Source organism: Bombina bombina, chromosome 2 (genome assembly GCF_027579735.1).
Source record: "Bombina bombina isolate aBomBom1 chromosome 2, aBomBom1.pri, whole genome shotgun sequence".
NCBI lineage: Eukaryota > Metazoa > Chordata > Amphibia > Anura > Bombinatoridae > Bombina > Bombina bombina.
In genome coordinates this window covers 646,453,399-646,474,231 of record NC_069500.1, presented here as the reverse complement: position 1 = coordinate 646,474,231, position 20,833 = coordinate 646,453,399, and positions in this window count along the sequence as shown.

The window sequence follows — 20,833 nt, the reverse complement described above, 5'->3', positions numbered from 1 at the left end:
TAAAAAACCTTTAACAAACCCATGAAAATCCACTTACAGTTTTGGAAGTCCCAATTGAACGATCTTCATCCAGGCGGCGAGAAGTCTTCATCCAGGCGACCTCTTCAATCTTCATCCCGGCGGCACCTTCTATCTTGATCCTGGCGGAGCGGAGCGGGTCCATCCTGAAGACATCCGGTGCAGAGCATCCTCTTCATACGGTCGCCGCATCAGACTGAATCTTCAATGCAAGGTACATGTTTCAAGAGGGCGTCCCTTGCATTCCTATTGGATGAAAATTTTGAATCAGCCAATAGGAATTAGAGCTGCTAAAATTATATTGGCTGTTCAAATCAGCCAATAGGATTTAAGCAGCTCTCATTCTATTGGCTCTTTTGAATCAGTGGTGAAAGGCTAATAAAAGCATCTTTAAAATTGCCAGAAACCCCTTAATAGAGCCAATGCTATAAGGCATTTGACGTTGTTATGACAATCATCTGGCAGCATGATGAAAACAAGACAACTCATTTGAAAGAGCAGGATTGCTATTTTCAAATAAGGGGTCTTAAAATCTGTCTATATATTGTGGGGTGTAGATTAGGGCATATGTTGCCCCCCCTCCCCCCTTGATGTAGTTCCATATGCCTATAGTTCTGTCAGGTGATCACTGAGGCCATTGCCATCAGCTGATAGCCATCTTGGGCATGCAAGCCAATTTATGGCAATTGCCTACTAATGACAGTGGTGTAAGAGTCCACACCGGAAAGAGTGGGTTCTTATCTGTATTTAAAAGTGTGAATTCATATCACTCTGTTTTTTATGGGGTGAACGGTTCTCAAAAAGTGCTCCCTCCCCCTCAACAAACAGGTGTGTCCATGCAGCATTACTATGGTTACCCATTTTTCAAATGAGGGGATAAGTTGTTTCTCCAACACAAAAATGGGGGCAAGATTGGGGCATTGTTTGGGCCAACCACCACTTCAGGTTAAACTTCACTTTTAAGAGCAAGTTATTGCCACTTCAAGGGTGATGATTTGCATTTTAAAGGGGCCTTCATTTGAATGAGAAGAATCCCCTCTTTTAAGTGAGGGGTTTCTTATGCCTGTAAAATGCAGGTAATCACCAAAAAATGAAATAACATAAAAAAGCAGGTACAGCACATAAAGTTCAGTTTACTCTGAGGTAGGTGGGCACTAACAAAGCCCATATCTCCCCCTTTTTTGTGCTAGAGAGGGCAGACTTCCATCTTTCAAATGAGAGGTCACTTGTCAGTCTAATGAAAACAGGGAGAGGAGATATTTGCCCCCCTCTCAAAATTTTAAAGTATACTATAGGTCTGTAGCAGGTAATCACCATTTTTATGGTGATCACCTGCAACTTACCGGGGCATGCAACCCGTCATTTTATAGAGTAGACTCCCATATTTCAAATGAGTGGTCCCTTGTCCCTGTAAGTAAACTGGGGGTTGGGATACAGGCTTGCAAATCCCTTCCCCCATCCCTCATGCTTAGTCTTAAAAACTCCCTGTGTTAAAAGGGACTTCCCACCCCCTTAAGACGTCCCCACATTCATCAGTGGTGACAATAAACTGTCTACCAGGAAGAGGCAGCAATGGGAAGGGAGATTGCAGTCTCCTTTTACCTCTGTAGTGCAGGGGGTCTTCAGGATCTGGATTGGAAGGAGGACCCCCAGGATGACGATACATAGTCATCATCTCCATAAAACGGGTTAAACTTTTTGCATAAGAGGTAAAATGAAATGTGTTTGTGTACAATTTCAACAAAGTTTTTGAAATATTTTACAGGGATTTTGAGCTCATAGAATGTATCTACAATTAACCATTGCATTGCTAAATATATGGTTTTATAAATTATTTTATTTTATTAGCATTATTTACAAGAATTTATAAAGAAAAAGCCATAAAGAAATATACATTTTGAAAAGCTTGGTGGAATCCATATTCATTGGGCTCCATTTATTAAGCAGCGGATGCTGCTTCGGAGCCCCATCATTTCTGGTCCACCAGAGATGGAAGTTTAGAAGAAGCAGTCATAAGATCCCTGCTCCTTAACTTGTCCGCCACCTTTTATGTTGCAGTCTGAAATCATCCTGATCCGATCTGATTGGGATAATTGACGGCCCCTGCTAGTGGCCCATTGGCTGCCAGTGAGCAGGGGGGGCGGCATTGCACAAGCATTTCACCAGAAAAGCTTGTGCAATGGTAAATGCTGACAGCTGTCTGCGTTTAGCGAGGTTGAGCGGACATGATTCACTACAGCGAATCATGTCTGCTTGCCTTTTGTTAAATTTACCCCATGGTCTCTTTTGTTGTGGTCATTGAGTTTTATCTCGGGATCAAGCCCTGGATCTGTTTGGAACCTAATATCTAAATTGTAGTAAAGTAAAAAAAAAACTAAATGAAGTCTAAACAGACTACATAAAATAAAAATGGAAACAATGAATGAGACCAAATCTCACAATTTATTTCACTGCTCAAATATGAAAAACTTATTGTTATAAAATTGCAAACCAATAAATGAAATTGCAATCTTTATGGGTACTATCACATAGACATGTGCAGCCATGACAAAATATCAACAAAAAAAATCGGGACAATTAGTTAAACAAAATGTAATACTAAATGTTTGTAGCACATATACATATGTTTTTGTTAAACAAATATAAATTTTCCAAAGCTGCAGGAGAAAACGTTACCCTGTAGCTTTATATTTATCTTGAACTTGCTGGAGAGCGGCGCTCACCCAGCCCTCTTATTCACAGAGCCCTGGCCGTGCAAATAGGAGGCTTAGAATGGCAGCTCCCAGGGCCTACACTAACAGCCTTCTCCTTTAGTGTAGGCCCTGGGAGCCGCCAAGCTAAGTCTCCTAGTAGTGTTGCTAGCGCTTTATGAAGAAGAGGACTGGGTTAGTGCGGCTCTCCAGCAGACTAAAGGGGAGTATTTAACTATTTAAAGGAAACAAAATAAATACTGATGCATTTAATCAGTATTTATTCATTTGGTTTTGTGAAAACTACAAATATCACTGTTTTGTCATGAATTTGTGAGGAAATTGAAAGCAGGTGTCTACAAGTTAACGTCTGGTACTTTGTGGTGCGCACTCACCAGAGGAGGTGAGAGTTTGCAGCACCTGGAGTACAGAGTGGTAGTTACTGGGAAGACCGGCTGGCATATGTAGCACTGGGCTTTTGGTGCCCTTCACTGAATGTAAGTTAATAACCTCAGTGTACTGCTTGATATTATTTGCTACAGATTCACACTGTGTGTGGCCATTATCTTTTGGACTTTCAAGACATACAGCAAGACTCATCTGTCATCAGTGAATGCATTTTTTGTTATAATATATGGTAATAAGGTCAAGTCACATACATAGTTTGTTGATTATTCAAAAGCAAACGCAACCCATAATTCACGTGTTGGTCGTGTATTGAAGGCCAACAGAAAAGTAAGTGCTACATGTGAAAATGATGTAAAAGCTTATACGTTCTTATTAGTAAACATATCTTTATGCATTTGTAAGTATGCTTTTGCAGTCACTGTTAATTTTATAATAACTGCTCCATCACCAATTAATTTTTTTCCCTACTGATAAACAATTATGGCCCGATGTATTAAAAGGCGGGCGAACAGCTTCTCAACTTGCGAAGCTGTGCGCCTGCCTTTGCTGCATACTGGCAGCAGATCTGTTGATCTGCTGGCCCGTATATCTATCATTACACACTCCGATTAGTGTGTAATGCCTGCCCCTTCATTTGCGCGACCAATCACGCGTGTGAAGGGACTGTCAATCACCAAGAGCGAGAGACTTCTCTTCGCCTCCTCTGAGGTGTCGAAGAGTATAAGAAGCAGCGTTCTAATGACCGCTGCTTCTTACATTGTCGGAAGTAGCCTGCATATGCGAACCTGCCCTGCAAGGGCTCCGGAGCAGCTCTCGCTGCTTCGTATATGGAGCCCTTAATCTTATTCAAAAATGTACTTTGTAATAATTATTTATCCTGTCAAATATATTAAATGAATATTACACAAATATACACTGATAACCAGTTTAAAAAGACAGACTGACTTACTACACTGACCACTTAAAAGGACAGTAATTGCAAGACATGTGTTGCTATAGAATAACATATCAGACAAGTTTTTAAAACAAATTAACATCCTTTTTACTGCAATTATTTTTCAATAGCCAAACCAGAACCACCATTTGTCTTATTTGGAGGAGCTAATGTGAGCTTTAGTCTGCAGACAACAAGGGTAAGCCACCGTCATAAGGTGAGATAAAGCAAATTGTTTAGCAGTTTTTTTTTCTAGTGTTTAGCCTTGAAAAGCCAGCAGGTTTTTTACTGTCTCTTTAAACATTTTGCCACAGGAAAAAATAAAAACGATGTAGTATAAGCCTTGTACATCACACAAATAAATACAGCACCTCCATGCTTAGCAAATTGCAAATAGTAATTTTTAAATACCTGTATTACATATACATTTGCCTTATACAAAAACTTTCAAATATAAATCAATAATAAATATTTTCATTTGCAGGTTTTTTTCTTCTGCCTTAAAGAAAATTGAATTTAACTGAAATGAAAAACATGGAAAGAAATAAAAAAATAACCGAAACAGACTGTTAACAAGTGCAAAAATATTGTAGCTGAATGACACAGTGAAAAGGAGCATGCTCTAATTGGATCTATTTAAACACGTTTCCAGTCTGCTTTGTCAGAAAAGACATGTTTTTTCATGGACCTTTGCCTTGTTTTCAATGAACCATAGAGCATTTAATCACTGGTCCATGTTTCTGAGCAGGTTTGTTAGTAGTTTATTCTAAAGCTCATGAACCAAAGATTTCACTAAAACTAAAACACTTTAAAAAATCTATAAAACCTAAAAGTATTTAATAGAACATAAGACAAACCTTTCGCTACCTCTCTTGATCACTAATTTTCTTTAATTTTCCCTATTTCTTTAATCATTCCCACTCCCTTCTCTCTTCTTTATTTGCCAGTTCCTTCTTTTTTTGTTATCTATCTCTTCTTCTTTATCTATTTTCTCTCGCTCTCTATCTTACTCTTTGTTAACTAACCACCATTCTCTCTTTCAAATCATCTTTGAATGTAACTTTTTATTTTACCTTTTATTCTCATATCTATCTCTCTTATGCCTAGATTTCATGTATTTCTTTTGATTAAGATAGAGAAACAGATATGGAGAAAGAGATTGGTGACCAGTAGCTTTTTAGAAACCAGACAGGGAACATGAGGTAAGTGTGGTTTCATGAGTGTGTGGGGGGAATTGTTCAGGAGGAACTTTTCAATAAATTCAGTCATGATCCACATGGAAGACTTCTTAAATCTGGGGAAATTCAATGACGTTCAATAACATAAAAAAGTAATACCAGGAATTAATTATAAACTGCTAGGGATTTTTTTTAAATCTATGACCACTATAATTCCCATCACCTTAAAGGGACAGTAAACACCAGAATTTTTGTTGTTTAAACAGATAGCTAATCCCTTTATTACCCATTCCCCAGTTTTGCAAAACCAACACTGTTATATTAATACACTTTTAACTTCTGTGACTAACTTGTATCTAAGAATCTTCTGACCGCCCCTAATCACATGACTTTTAGTTATTATCTATTGACTTGCATTTTAGCCAATTAGAGCAGTGTCTGCCACTAGCCACGAGCGTGATCACAATGCTATCTATATGGACTACATGAGCTTGCTCTCCCCTGCTGTGAAAAGTAAATAAAATAGAGGCGGCCTTCAAGGGCTTAGAAATTATCATATGAGCTTTCCAAAGCAAAATTGTTGATAAAAGTAAATTGGAAAGTTGTTTAATATGACATGCCCTATTTGAAAAATGAAAGTTTTTTTTGGACTTGACTGTCCCTTTAATTATTTCCCCCTATATATGTATGTGTATTGGTCCAGGGGCACAGTGTCATATACTGCTGCTGTAATTACAAGATTGAATAGGCAGGTAACTTAATCTGATTGTGGCTAAAAGCAGCACCCATGACTTTCCTGCATAATGTTGATCTTGCAACACTACTACACAATACAAATGTCTCATACATCCCAGGGAGCATTAGAAAGTTTATTGGTTACTGCATTCAGGACCCTTATATAGATTCAAGGAGGCAGTGTGCTGATGAGCCAGACAGGATGTCCTAGAGCTGTGGCAACGGTTCCTTTAGTACCTCTGGTAATTCTAACTCTGTCTATATTACATGCACCATGATAATAAAATAAACTGCATTCCGCTAGCATCATGGACATAACCCTGTAAGCTACAGTATAAAATAGGTTAATTCAAGTCACTGGAGCTAAAGATGTCATAAATTAATAAAAAATACCAAGGTAAAATTAGATAACATTTCAGAAGTCTGGTCAGAAAATATAAATAAGGTCAGAAATTACAATATATTTTTCTCTGAAGGCATTTATAAATAAAAAATATTTAATGTATATCACATGCAACAATGTTGTCAACAAATAATGACAGCGGGAGAATTAAAGGGGGTGGATAAACGTTTACAATTTAACTCTTCTACAGTATGTTTTTCGAATACTGTCTTAAAAAATTAGAAAGCATTTGTCTTTTTAACTATGTATTTACTGTAAATATTTCATATTACAATGTTCTGCACATAGCAGAATATTATTTCTAAAAAGATATTCCTATATATATCTGTATATCTATTATTGTTATTATTATTGGTTATTTGTAGAGCGCCAACAGATTCCGCAGCATGTATATATATATATATATATATATATATATATGTATATATATATATATATATATATATATATATATATATATATATATATATATATATATATATAAAACAAAAAATAGAAGGCACTCAACAGATTTAACAAGGGGTGAAAACACTTTATTCCCTTATGTGTAACGTTTCTGGGAAGCACTCCCCGTCTTCAGACAATCAATTTAACCAAACCTTAAGCAAGGATTTAAATACCCTCTTACCTCATTAACAATCAACCCACATGTGAAGTCCAGCAGGTGCGTGTGTCATCAGACAGCATCCGTTGCCTAGCAACCTGCCAGCATTTGTCAATAACCATTACCATGTCATTTTAGACATAAATAACACCTGTGCTATGAAACCTATCAGCCAATCGGAATTTGAGGGACGCCATCTTGGATGACGTCATTTAAAGGAACCGTCATTCGTCGTTCAGTCGTCGGCCAGGATGGATGTTCCGCGGTGGAGGTCTTCAGGATGGATGCCGCTTGGATGAAGACTTCAATCGGATGGAAGACCTCTTCTGCCCCGCTTGGATGAAGACTTCAGCCGGATCATGGACCTCTTCAGCCCCCCGCTTGGGCTTGGATCAGGACATCGGAGGAGCTCTTCTGGACGGATCGGTGTGATACCCGGTGAGGTGAAGACAAGGTAGGATGATCTTCAGGGGCTTAGTGTTAGGTTTATTTAAGGGGGGTTTGGGTTAGATTAGGGGTATGTGGGTGGTGGGTTGTAATGTTGGGGGGCTTGGGTATTGTATGTTTTTTTTTACAGGCAAAAGAGCTGTATTTCTTGGGGCATGCCCCGCAAAGGGCCCTGTTCAGGGCTGGTAAGGTAAAAGAGCTTTGAAAGAGCTTTGAACTTTAGTAATTTAGAATCGGGTAGGGCATTTTTTTATTTTGGGGGGCTTTGTTATTTTATTAGGGGGCTTAGAGTAGGTGTAATTAGCTTAAAATTGTTGTAATATTTTTCTTATGTTTGTAAATATTTTTTTATTTTTTGTAACTTAGTTCTTTTTTATTTTTTGTACTTTAGCTAGTTTATTTAATTGTATTTATTTGTAGCAATTGTATTTAATTAATTTATTGATAGTGTAGTGTTAGGTTAATTGTAGATAATTGTAGGTAGTTTATTTAATTAATTTATTGATAGTCTAGTGTTAGGTTTAATTGTAACTTAGGTTAGGATTTCTTTTACAGGTAAATTTGTAATTATTTTAACTATTTTAGCTATTAAATAGTTCTTAACTATTTAATAGCTATTGTACCAGGTTAAAATAAATACAAAGTTACCTGTAAAATAAATATAAATCCTAAAATAGCTATAATATAATTATAATTTATATTGTAGCTATATTAGGATTTATTTTACAGGTAAGTATTTAGCTTTAAATAGGAATAATTTATTTAATAAGAGTTAATTAATTTCGTTAGATTTAAATTATATTTAACTTAGGGGGGTGTTAGTGTTAGGGTTAGACTTAGCTTTAGGGGTTAATACATTTATTAGAATAGCGGCAGATTAGGGGTTAATAATTGAAGTTAGGTGTCGGCGATGTTAGGGAGGGCAGATTAGGGGTTAATACTATTTATTATAGGGTTAGTGAGGCGGATTAGGGGTTAATAACTTTATTATAGTAGCGCTCAGGTCCGCTCGGCAGATTAGGGGTTAATAAGTGTAGGCAGGTGGAGGCGACGTTGAGGGGGGCAGATTAGAGGTTAATAAATATAATATAGGGGTCGGCGGTGTTAGGGGCAGCAGATTAGGGGTACATAAGGATAACGTAGGTGGCGGCGCTTTGCGGTCGGCAGATTAGGGGTTAATAAGTGTAGGCAGGTGGAGGCGACGTTGAGGGGGCAGATTAGGGGTTAATAAATATAATACAGGGGTCGGCGGTGTTAGGGGCAGCAGATTAGGGGTACATAAGGATAACGTAGGTGGCGGTCGGCAGATTAGGGGTTAAAAAAATTATTCGAGTGTTGGCGATGTGGGGGGACCTCGGTTTAGGGGTACATAGGTAGTTTATGGGTGTTAGTGTACTTTAGAGTACAGTAGTTAAGAGCTTTATAAACCGGCGTTAGCCCAGAAAGCTCTTAACTACTGACTTTTTTTCCTGCGGCTGGAGTTTTGTCGTTAGATGTCTAACGCTCACTTCAGAAACTACTCTAAATACCGGAGTTAGAAAGATCCCATTGAAAAGATAGGATACGCAATTGACGTAAGGGGATCTGCGGTATGGAAAAGTCGCGGATGAAAAGTGAGCGTTAGACCCTATTTTGAGTGACTCCAAATACCGGCGGTAGCCTAAAACCAGCGTTAGGAGCCTCTAACGCTGGTTTTCACGGCTAACGCCAAACTCCAAATCTAGGTCAATGAAAATACTAATATAGATACGCAGAGGAACAAGAAGTAAATCTGAAATAAACTAAGAAAAAATATAAAAAGAAAATAAAAAATAAAAACATAAGTAAAACAGGCAAAAATTAAACCAAAAATAAACCTAAAAAGCCTACGACAAGAGACATATAGGAAAAACAAAAAAATACACATTGAAAAGAGGTGAGACTAGGAAGAAGATAGGGAATGGAGAATAAGAAGAAAAAATAGAAAAAGAAAAGAAAAAGAAGAGAAAAGAAAAAAATAAGGGGAAGGAAGAGAAAAAGAAAAAAGAGAAAGAAAGGGAGAAAGAAAGAAAGAAAGAAAGAAAGAGAGATGGAGAACCTGCCACTATCAAAGCAACAGTTAGGCTATATTATCCAAATGGAGCTTTAAAGGAAACTATGAAATTCCAGTTTTGTATTAAGGCCCTTTGGGGTAATAATGTCCAATTCAGAAGTCCATCGTGTTTCTTTCTGTAGGAGTATCCTATTCCTATCTTAATATGATATCGTAAGTCTGATATGTTGATATGTTGTCGTATGGCACTCCGATGGTTGGCCATCCTTGTTCTTAAGTCATCACAGGTTTTACCCACATAAAACAAACTACACGGGCAGTAAAGCAGGTATACAATGTATGAGGTGGTGCAGGTGACCCTGTGTTTAAGGTAATACTTTTTCTTGTGCCTGGGGTGATTGAAATAACTACCCACCTGTAATTCGTTACATGTTGTGCAAAAAGATAGCCTTCAGATGACAGACCCAGTGCACTGCTACTCAAAAAATTGGTTGAATAAGCAAACAACTAAACCGGGTTGCTACAGATGTAGCGGCTGTACAACATGTAACGGATTACAGGTGGGTAGATATTTCAATCACCCCAGGCACAAGAAGAAGTATTACCTTAAACACAGGGTTACCTGCACCACCCATACATTGTATACCTGCTTTACTACCCATGTAGTTTGCTTTACGTGGGTAAAACCTGTGACGACTTAAGAACAAGAATGGCCAACCATCGGAGTGCCATACGACAAGCAATACGTATATGAGACTCTAACCAACCGGTAGCACAACATTTTCTAGAACGAGGTCACAGCGGATCAGACTTACGATATCATATTATAGACCATGTACCTACACTCAGCCGTGGAGGAGATAGGAATAGGATACTTCTACAGAAAGAAACAAGATGGACTTTTGAATTGTACACTATTACCCCGAAGGGCCTCAATACGAAACTGGAATGGCAGTTTCCTTTAAAGCTCCATTTGGATAATATTGCCGAACTTTTGCTCTGATAGTGGCAGGTTCTCCTTCTCTCTCTCTTTCTTTCTTTCTTTCTTTCTTTCTCTTTTTCTTTGTCTTTTTCTCTTCCTTCCCCTTATCTTTTTCTCTTCTCTCCTTTTTCTTTTCTTTTTCTATTTTTTCTTCTTATTCTCCGTTCCCTATCTTCTTCCTAGTCTCACCTCTTTTCAATCTCCCTATAAATGCTGTAAATTTTGTGTATTTTTTGTATTGTTTTGTTTTTTATATATGTCTCTTGTCGTATGCTCTTTAAGTTTATTTTTCGTTTAATTTTTGCCCGTTTTACTTATGTTTTTATTTTTATTTTATTTATTTATTTTCTATTTATATTTTTTCTTAGTTTATTTCAGATTTACTTGTTCCTCTGCGTATCTATTAGGGGTGCGCATCTTCACTTGTCTCACGATTCGATTACGATTATCCTGTCAATGATTCAATTCGATTCTGCGATGCATCGCGATGCATCACGATTACTGCCCATGATTTTCATGAACTTGTTCTATTCCATATTATATATATATATATATATATATATATATACACACATACAGTCAATATATATATATATATATATATATATATATATATATATAATATATATATATATATACACACACACACATATATATATATATATATATATATATATATATACACACACACACACAATCATACACACAATATATATATAATATATATATGCACACACACATATTATTGAATCATCAGGACTGAAACAGATTCTGTTATAATAGAAAAATAAGAAGTTTAAGTATCATAAGACCCCTAAAGATGTCAATTCTTGCACATCTGAGTATTAAATGGGTGATAAAGTCAAACTTTTAACATTCAGATCAGTAGGGTTTGTGAAAGGACAATGCACATGCATGCAGCCAGCCACACTCTGCCACTTTGTTGTAAATATAAAGGGAATACTGGCTTTTAACACAGCAAGAGCAAATAAAAATACAGTGACACATATCACAGCTGTATTTAAAAATAATAGTATGTTGTCAAAATCATAATCTAACTGGATACATGGGGAAACACAACCGTTAAATTGCATATGATGTAGCCTGTGAATGTATCCAACTTCTGTGATTCACACAGTGTGGGCTATGGGGTAGTCAAACTTCTCTAATGTCTCTGAGGTGAAAGAGAGAGTAGGATTATAGAACACAGACCCCCGCAATGCACAACAATTGAGGGTTAATGTTTATCACGGGGCCTGTGTTCTATAACCCTACTCTCTCATTTACCTCAAAGACCTTAAACTTTCTGCACCAGTTCATCCACCATCACCGCCGGGACATGCTGCTGACACCAGCACAACCATCCGTGGGCAAACGCCGTAACTGACCGCCAATACAGAGAGGAAGCGTGGTCAATGACAGCTCCAGACACAATCTAACCTGCTATACCTGTCCCAGCCAATAAAAGCAACGAGACCACGGCAAACGAACGGGCGCAGGGCTTGGTGCGTCGGTAAAATGTGTGCAGGGTCACGTGTCCTTGCGTGATGACGTCACCCCGGAATCGATTCTTAACTTCAGTGCATCAATGCAGAATCGTTTAAGTCTGCATCGCGATGCATCGGACTAACGATTATTTTCAACACCCCTAGTATCTATATTAGTTTTTTCATGCTATACCTCCTTTAAGCATATGTGAATTATGATACGCCTTGAGAGCGTGCAGCTAATAATATCAGCATAGTTATTAGCATTCATGCTTAACATATTTATTAGCACATAGACGGTATAACTGTTTTGCAAGTAATTAGTTGAACTTTTGTATGGTTTGCAGACATTTTTAACATTGTTTAGTTTAGCACAGGTGTTAGTTATGTCTAAAATTACATGGTAATGGTTATTGACAAATTTTGGCAAGTTGCTAGGCAATGAACACGTGCACCGATGACACGCGCACCGGGCCACGCACCTGCTGGACTTCACATGTGTGTTGATTGTTAATGAGGTAAGAGGGTATTTAAATCCTTGCTTAAGGATTGGTTAAATTGATTGTCTGAAGACGGGGAGTGCTTCCCCAAAACGTTACACATAAGGGAATAAAGTGTTTTCACCCCTTGTTAAATCCGGTGAGTGCCTTCTATTTTTTGTTATATTTGCACATTTTTAGTGCACCCGGTACAGTAACGGTCGTTGAGAGTGCTAGGCCATACTGAACTTGTATATATATATATATATATATATATATATATATATATATATATATATATATATAAAGAAGCATGGAGAGAAACAGCACACACCGTCAGATGAACATCCCCCTGGTGCACTGCTATATAAAATGTGCAGTCAGTTTCAAGAAACCTCACGCTCAGCAAACTGCGTCTCAAGGTTCCCAAAGCAAGCAATTCAAACAGGGAATTTGTAACCAAACAGCTTTTAATGCATAAACAGATAGCCTGGTCCAAACGTTTCGGCTCCCACTGGAGACACGGCCTCCAATGAAAAAGGCTCCAGTGGGAGCCGAAACGTTTGGACCAGGCTATCTGATTACGCATTAAAAGCTGTTTGGTTACAAATTCCCTGTTTTAATTGCCTGCTTTGGGAATCTTGAGACGCAGTTTGCTGAGCGTGAGGTTTCTTGAATCTGACTATATATATATATATATATATATATATATATATATATATATATATATATATATACAGTATATATATATATACAGGGAGTGCAGAATTATTAGGCAAATGAGTATTTTGACCACATCATCCTCTTTATGCATGTTGTCTTACTCCAAGCTGTATAGGCTCGAAAGCCTACTACCAATTAAGCATATTAGGTGATGTGCATCTCTGTAATGAGAAGGGGTGTGGTCTAATGACATCAACACCCTATATCAGGTGTGCATAATTATTAGGCAACTTCCTTTCCTTTGGCAAAATGGGTCAAAAGAAGGACTTGACAGGCTCAGAAAAGTAAAAAATAGTGAGATATCTTGCAGAGGGATGCAGCACTCTTAAAATTGCAAAGCTTCTGTAGCGTGATCTTCGAACAATCAAGCGTTTCATTCAAAATAGTCAACAGGGTCGCAAGAAGCGTGTGGAAAAACCAAGGCGCAAAATAACTGCCCATGAACTGAGAAAAGTCAAGCGTGCAGCTGCCAAGATGCCACTTGCCACCAGTTTGGCCATATTTCAGAGCTGCAACATCACTGGAGTGCCCAAAAGCACAAGGTGTGCAATACTCAGAGACATGGCCAAGGTAAGAAAGGCTGAAAGACGACCACCACTGAACAAGACACACAAGCTGAAACGTCAAGACTGGGCCAAGAAATATCTCAAGACTGATTTTTCTAAGGTTTTATGGACTGATGAAATGAGAGTGAGTCTTGATGGGCCAGATGGATGGGCCCGTGGCTGGATTGGTAAAGGGCAGAGAGCTCCAGTCCGACTCAGACGCCTGCAAGGTGGAGGTGGAGTACTGGTTTGGGCTGGTATCATCAAAGATGAGCTTGTGGGGCTTTTTCGGGTTGAGGATGGAGTCAAGCTCAACTCCCAGTCCTGCTGCCAGTTTCTGGAAGACACCTTCTTCAAGCAGTGGTACAGGAAGAAGTCTGCATCCTTCAAGAAAAACATGATTTTCATGCAGGACAATGCTCCATCACACGCGTCCAAGTACTCCACAGCGTGGCTGGCAAGAAAGGGTATAAAAGAAGAAAATCTAATGACATGGCCTCCTTGTTCACCTGATCTGAACCCCATTGAGAACCTGTGGTCCATCATCAAATGTGAGATTTACAAGGAGGGAAAACAGTACACCTCTCTGAACAGTGTCTGGGAGGCTGTGGTTGCTGCTGCACGCAATGTTGATGGTGAACAGATCAAAACACTTACAGAATCCATGGATGGCAGGCTTTTGAGTGTCCTTGCAAAGAAAGGTGGCTATATTGGTAACTGATTTGTTTTTGTTTTGTTTTTGAATGTCAGAAATGTATATTTGTGAATGTTGAGATGTTATATTGGTTTCACTGGTAAAAATAAATAATTGAAATGGGTATATATTTGTTTTTTGTTAAGTTGCCTAATAATTATGCACAGTAATAGTCACCTGCACACACAGATATCCCCCTAAAATAGCTATAACTAAAAACAAACTAAAAACTACTTCAAAAACTATTCAGCTTTGATATTAATGAGTTTTTTGGGTTCATTGAGAACATGGTTGTTGTTCAATAATAAAATTAATCCTCAAAAATACAACTTGCCTAATAATTCTGCACTCCCTGTATATATACGTATATATATATATATATATATATATATATATATATATATATATATATATATATATATTTGAAGAACATTAACTTGTGAAATATTCATATTTTCATGCTGGTTTAGCGCACTTGAGTATATGCGATCGTGTTTGAGTGTGAGTGGGCATTAGGTTTTTTTTTTACGTTATTTTACTCCATTGACTTTTTATGGGGGAATAGGTTAACGCGTAGCAATATACTGTTTGGCTTTTTATGCACATTGGGTTAGTTTGCGAGCGAAAACAGTTTATAACCTGGCGTCATGCTGAAATAAATAAATGATGAATGACAAGGGCTAGTGCAGTTAGGGTAATCTTCGGTTGTAATATCACTGTCTGCTAAATTGGGCTTGAGTGATTTGTTAGATTAGCATACTGAGCTACAGTATATAGAGATCACTTTACTATGAGTGGAACAATAGCACATTTTTTAGCTCTGATGTTTGTAGTGATTGACAAGGTGTTGTGCAAGTAAGGCAGTATTTTATTGTTATGTTGTTACAAGCTCACAAGGTACAATGCATTCTGATAGAGTGTATTTCAAATAGGTCAACCTTATTAATGGAAGATCTAGATTAACAGATGTCACTGGGATTTTAGCTGCACACATCTCCTGAATGCCTGAGTCGTTATTCCCAAGCACTATACCATTGTAGAATTTAAAACATCAGTGTCTTATTACTATTTCTAACTTCTTTTTTATGCAGTGATTGGGTTGGAAGTATGATAAATCATATTGGTTATTTTTATGGCAATTTCCTTTATTTATTTATTTATTGATTGATTGAATAATGTTCAGCTTTTAACTAGATATTATTTTTTACTGTATCATTAGACATTATCATTTATATTGTATCACAAGATAAACCACTGGGACAAATCAAATTTTGTATGGCCCACGAGCTAAGAATGTGTTTTATTCTGTAGTTTTAAAAGTTTGAAAACAAAAACAAATTAAAAGTAAAATATTTAGGGACACATGACAATCAGATGACATTCTAATTTCAGTGCCTAATTATAAAATTTTATTTGAACACATCCACCCTCATTTGTTTTTATGTTGTCTATAGCTAAAATGGCAGAGTTGAATCATTGTGACAGAAACCATAAATATCACTCTCACTTCTTTGCACTATTGCTGACAGAGTACAATATACTTTGACACAATAATCCCCAGAATTTATTCACGAAAATAAAAAACCTTAAAATTATGCTTCAACCAAAGTAGCAGAGTGGCTCATTTGCTTAATATTATTTAAATTTCATCAATTAAAATTTGTGGAACTTTGTTTTCTCTCTTTTTATTAAAGTACCTACATAGGGCCAGATTACAAGTAGCATTGAATATTTTTTTCCGCTTGCGTGCGAACACCGATAAAAGTAAAGGTTTAATTTTGGTAGGTTAGCGCTCGTATTACACGTTAAAAATAAAGTTATTGTGTGAACTAAATCCGATGCACGCTAACTTTAGGACTTCGGATATTGTGATTGCGCTAACTTCTTTTCGCAATAGACTTCAATGGAGCGTGCTTTTTAAAAAACAAACAAAAAAAACTAGCTTGCTCTAACCGGACACAGTGTTAGACCAACTGCGCTAAACCCAAAAAGTACTCATAATTATTTCACATTCCAATGTTCTTCACATAGAAGAAAATGTTCTTTTTATTTTTACACAAATATATATATATATATATATATATTGATATATATTGATATATAGAGATATATATATATATATAGATATTACAGATATGAAGAAATAAGATGTGAAGAAAAAAATATCCGAATGAATGCACAACGAAAATGAATAAAAATGAATAAATACTGATTAAATTTGTCATTATTCATTTTGTTTTCTTTAAAAAGACTTTAAGGGTTAATACTTACCTTTTGCGTGTTGGAAAGCAAAAAAAGCAAGCTTCTTGACAGAGCCCCTGCTACACTAACAGCAGGATTAAGCGCAGTCGGCTCCCAGGTCTAAAGATTGTTTTTGCATGCTCTCTAGTGTGCAAAAGGTAAGTATAAAGGTACAGGTGAACTTTTACATTTTTACATTTGCATTTGGTTTAACAAAAAAGGAATGTAAATGCTTAACTAGAATGCAGTATTTGTTTAGTTTAATACTAAAAATAATACCTAATGGTGCAGCCAACAAATATTTGTATATACATGTGTATAATGTGTTCATATGTGTGTGTATATATATATATATATATATATATATATATATACCTATGTAAAACATAAATACACATGTATGTATATATATATATATATATATATACACACACATATTTAGACATATATTATATATATATATATATATATATATATATATATATATATATATATAATAGCTCTTTCCAGTCAAACACTGTCATATACCATAAACCCTTTTAACCCATATAATTTTTTTTAAATATATAGATGAATATGTTTAATCAGCCAGTGTATATATGAGTGCAATATTTTATGTTAATGTACTTATGTTGTGCTTGGTGCAACTTTTTTTTACCCTGTGCAACTTTTTTTTACCCTGTACTCTATATACTAAGCCTTCAGTCACTCTAACCCGACGAGTGCAAATTTGGTTTACGCTCAAGTGCACTCATTTACTTGTAATGCACGTGCAAGTTAGCACAGTCACAATATTGCTTATTGCGACCCGCACTAACTTTACGGTGCACATAATATTCTCAGTTTTGCCATTTTGTCACAAAGCATAAAATAATTAATATCTTGGCCTTTTACTGACAAACGCCTAGATTACGAGTTGTGCGGTAACAGCCCCAAAGAAATCAGCTCTTTTACCTTAAAAAAAGAAATAAAAATACAAACAACCCCCCCAACAGTAAAACCCACCACCTACACAACCAACCCCCCAAATAAAAGCCTAACTAAAAAAACCTAAGCTCCCCATTGCCCTGAAAAGGGCATTTGGATGGGCATTGCCCTTAAAAGGGCATTTAGCTCTATTGCAGCCCAAAGGCCTAACCTAAAAAATAAAAAACACTAACCCCCGAAGATTCACTGAAGGTTCCTTTAAATGACGTCATCCAAGATGGCATCCCTTAGATTCTGTTTGGCTGATAGAATCGGAATTAAGGTTGAAAAAATCCTTTTGGCTGATGCAATCAGCCAATAGGATTGAACTTCAATCCTATTGGCTGATCCAATCAGCCAATAGGATTGAGCTTGCATTATATTGGCTGATTGTATCAGCCAATAGGATTTTTTCAACCTTAATTCCGCTTGAAAAAAGCAGAGACAGCAAAATTTCAGCGGTTATAGTTTCAGGTTCTCACAAAAATCATCCAAGCAACTAAAAGCATTTTCAGGGTTCACATGCCCCCCCCCCCCCTTTATTTTTGCTTTGGTTTTGTTGCTCAACTTGCTTAGTAGTGCTCACATAGAGTACAAACATAAATGAACCAATATGTCTAATAAAACAAACATGTGAGATTATTATGTTCAAGTATATTTAAAAATGTGATAGTAAATACTAATCGAATGTGTAATAAATAGACAGACCCATGCCTTTGTTACACATTTATGTGCTAGTGTTGTAATTTCTGCTTATTTTGTATTGAAAGTTATCAATATAATTTGTGAACTCCCAACAAATTTTCATATGATGATAGACACTTACTATTAATGCTCATTGGATGATAGACATTTACAGTACTACTAATGCTCATTGGATAATACACACTTACTACTAATGCTCATTGGAAGATAGACAAACAATAATGTAAAATAAATCCCTTACGCGTTTCAAAGCTTAATTTGAGCAACAAATTAAGCTTTGAAACGCGTAAGGGATTTATTTTACATTATTGCACTAGTCAAGGATCGCTACTTTGACTATACCGGTACTCTTTGCTACTCATACATACTATTGTTTGCTTGTATGAAAATTATTTGCTATCTGGCTTTGAAACAAACGGACACTACCGGATCTGTTACTTTGCAAGATCCTGTTTTCTAAAGAAAATAACATCCACAGCTTATATCCACAAAGTGGAATACTACAAGTTATTATTGAGTGTCTGTGACATACCTCATATGTTTGAGGATTGAACATGTGAGTGGCCATTTGTCTTTTTTATACAATTGTTTTTACTTTAAATAAAACGATTTTATGCTATGTATCTCTCTTCTGCCTTTATTTCTGCATAATACTGCGGGGAACTTGGAGACTCTCCATCCACAGAAAAACGGAATCCATACTCTAAGAGGAGAAGGCAAGATAAAGAACACAGATTCCATACTCTGAGAGGATAAGAAAAAGATACAGAACACAGAATCCATACTCTGAGAGGAGAAGACAAAAGACAGACGGCCTGGCATCTACCTACACCTTTTCCGGAAGTTTCCCACTTACAAGAGGCGGCAACTTACCTCATACGATTGAGGTTGGTTCTAGTAAGTGCAATACCTACTGGATAAAGTGTGATAAGCATTTTTCACTTGCAACATCTCCTTTTTATATATATATATTTTTTAATTGTGGCTGGACTTGTTACTTTTACTTTTATTGTGTTTTTACCTGTACGCAGTAATACATGCATGGAATATATGTGAAAACATAGAATTGAGTGTACCTATCACAACTGACAACCAGCATTATACCTTATCCTACAATTCACTCAATATATCCTATTGATAATTCTTCAACAAAGGATACACATATTTGTATACTAATATACACAGGGAATGTGGGAATAGATCTCTATAGAGGCGCTTTTCTCAAAACCCACTACACCCCATTTTTCTATTGGGGGGATATCCTAGGACATCCTCCCTTTACCTGAGACTCACGGCTGCCACTACTGAATCCCCATTCCACCCTATTATTTAGTCCACTCTTTGCGCAAACCAAGTTCTGCAGGGCCTGGTCCCTAACAGAACACACCTCCCGCTATATATATATATATATATATATATATATAAAATATTCATATTTTATAAAGCTTTTAACTATGTATTTACTGTTAATATTTCACATTTGCTAACGCAAATATGCTATATTGTTTGCGCATAGATTGGGTGTTAGGGTTTTTTCTACGTTTTTCTTCATTGATTTTTATGGGGGAATACATGAACACACATGTGAAAACTCAAGTTAGGTTTTTCTCGCTATTCGGGTTATTGCTAGAGCAAAATAAGTTTTTTTTTTACTTGTAATACCAGTGCAACCCGACTAGCGCAATAAACTTAAATCGAGCGGAGTTATCGCGATCGCTGAAAAAAATAAAAATACAGCTCCACTGGTAATATAGCCCTAAATGGGCTTATGAAGCTGCTACGTCTATACCCTTAATAAAATATATGGAACACAAAGTACAAATATGTGAACATACTGTAAAATGTACATTGCCGGTCGATGCATACAATGCAAAAATCTGTTCAGACATTACAAAGATGCTCAAATATATACTGCATAAAAGTCAAACATTTTCTGACTATTGACATTTATAGTACATTGTATTTCCCTTTTTATACATTATATACAGATCTGCAAATTATCAATGAAATAAACTATAATTTTACTGAAGATTTGAACTATATGTAAGGAAAAAAAAAATCTGTTTGTGGTTCACCAGCATTGCCACTATGGGGCAGGATGCATACAAAATATGCTACTTTTCACTGTAGTCTTCATATATTAAGATATGTATGTCTGATCTTCTTTAATATATATATTTTTCAGAATATATTTCATATAGTAATAGACATATATATTAGAGGTATTTTAAAAGAGATACTTACTATGAAAATGATGTTTGCTAAAAAGAAACTACTTTTATAAAGAAGTAGCACACTTAAAGAAAAGTCCTGGCATCTAAATGGCAGCAATATATTTTATTAATTAGCTAGCATATTTACAGATTCAGAACAGTGAATGCCCACTTTGATCAGGAACAGTGTTGCAGCAAGTAGCAATCAAACTGAGCGTTAATCAGGATTGGGATCTGTGGGATTAGAGAAAGTCTGTGGGGATCTCACACATCATTGGATGTGACAGGACATCAAAAGGTGAGATGAAAATGCAATCTTTGTTAACAAGCCTATCATAACGAATAAATC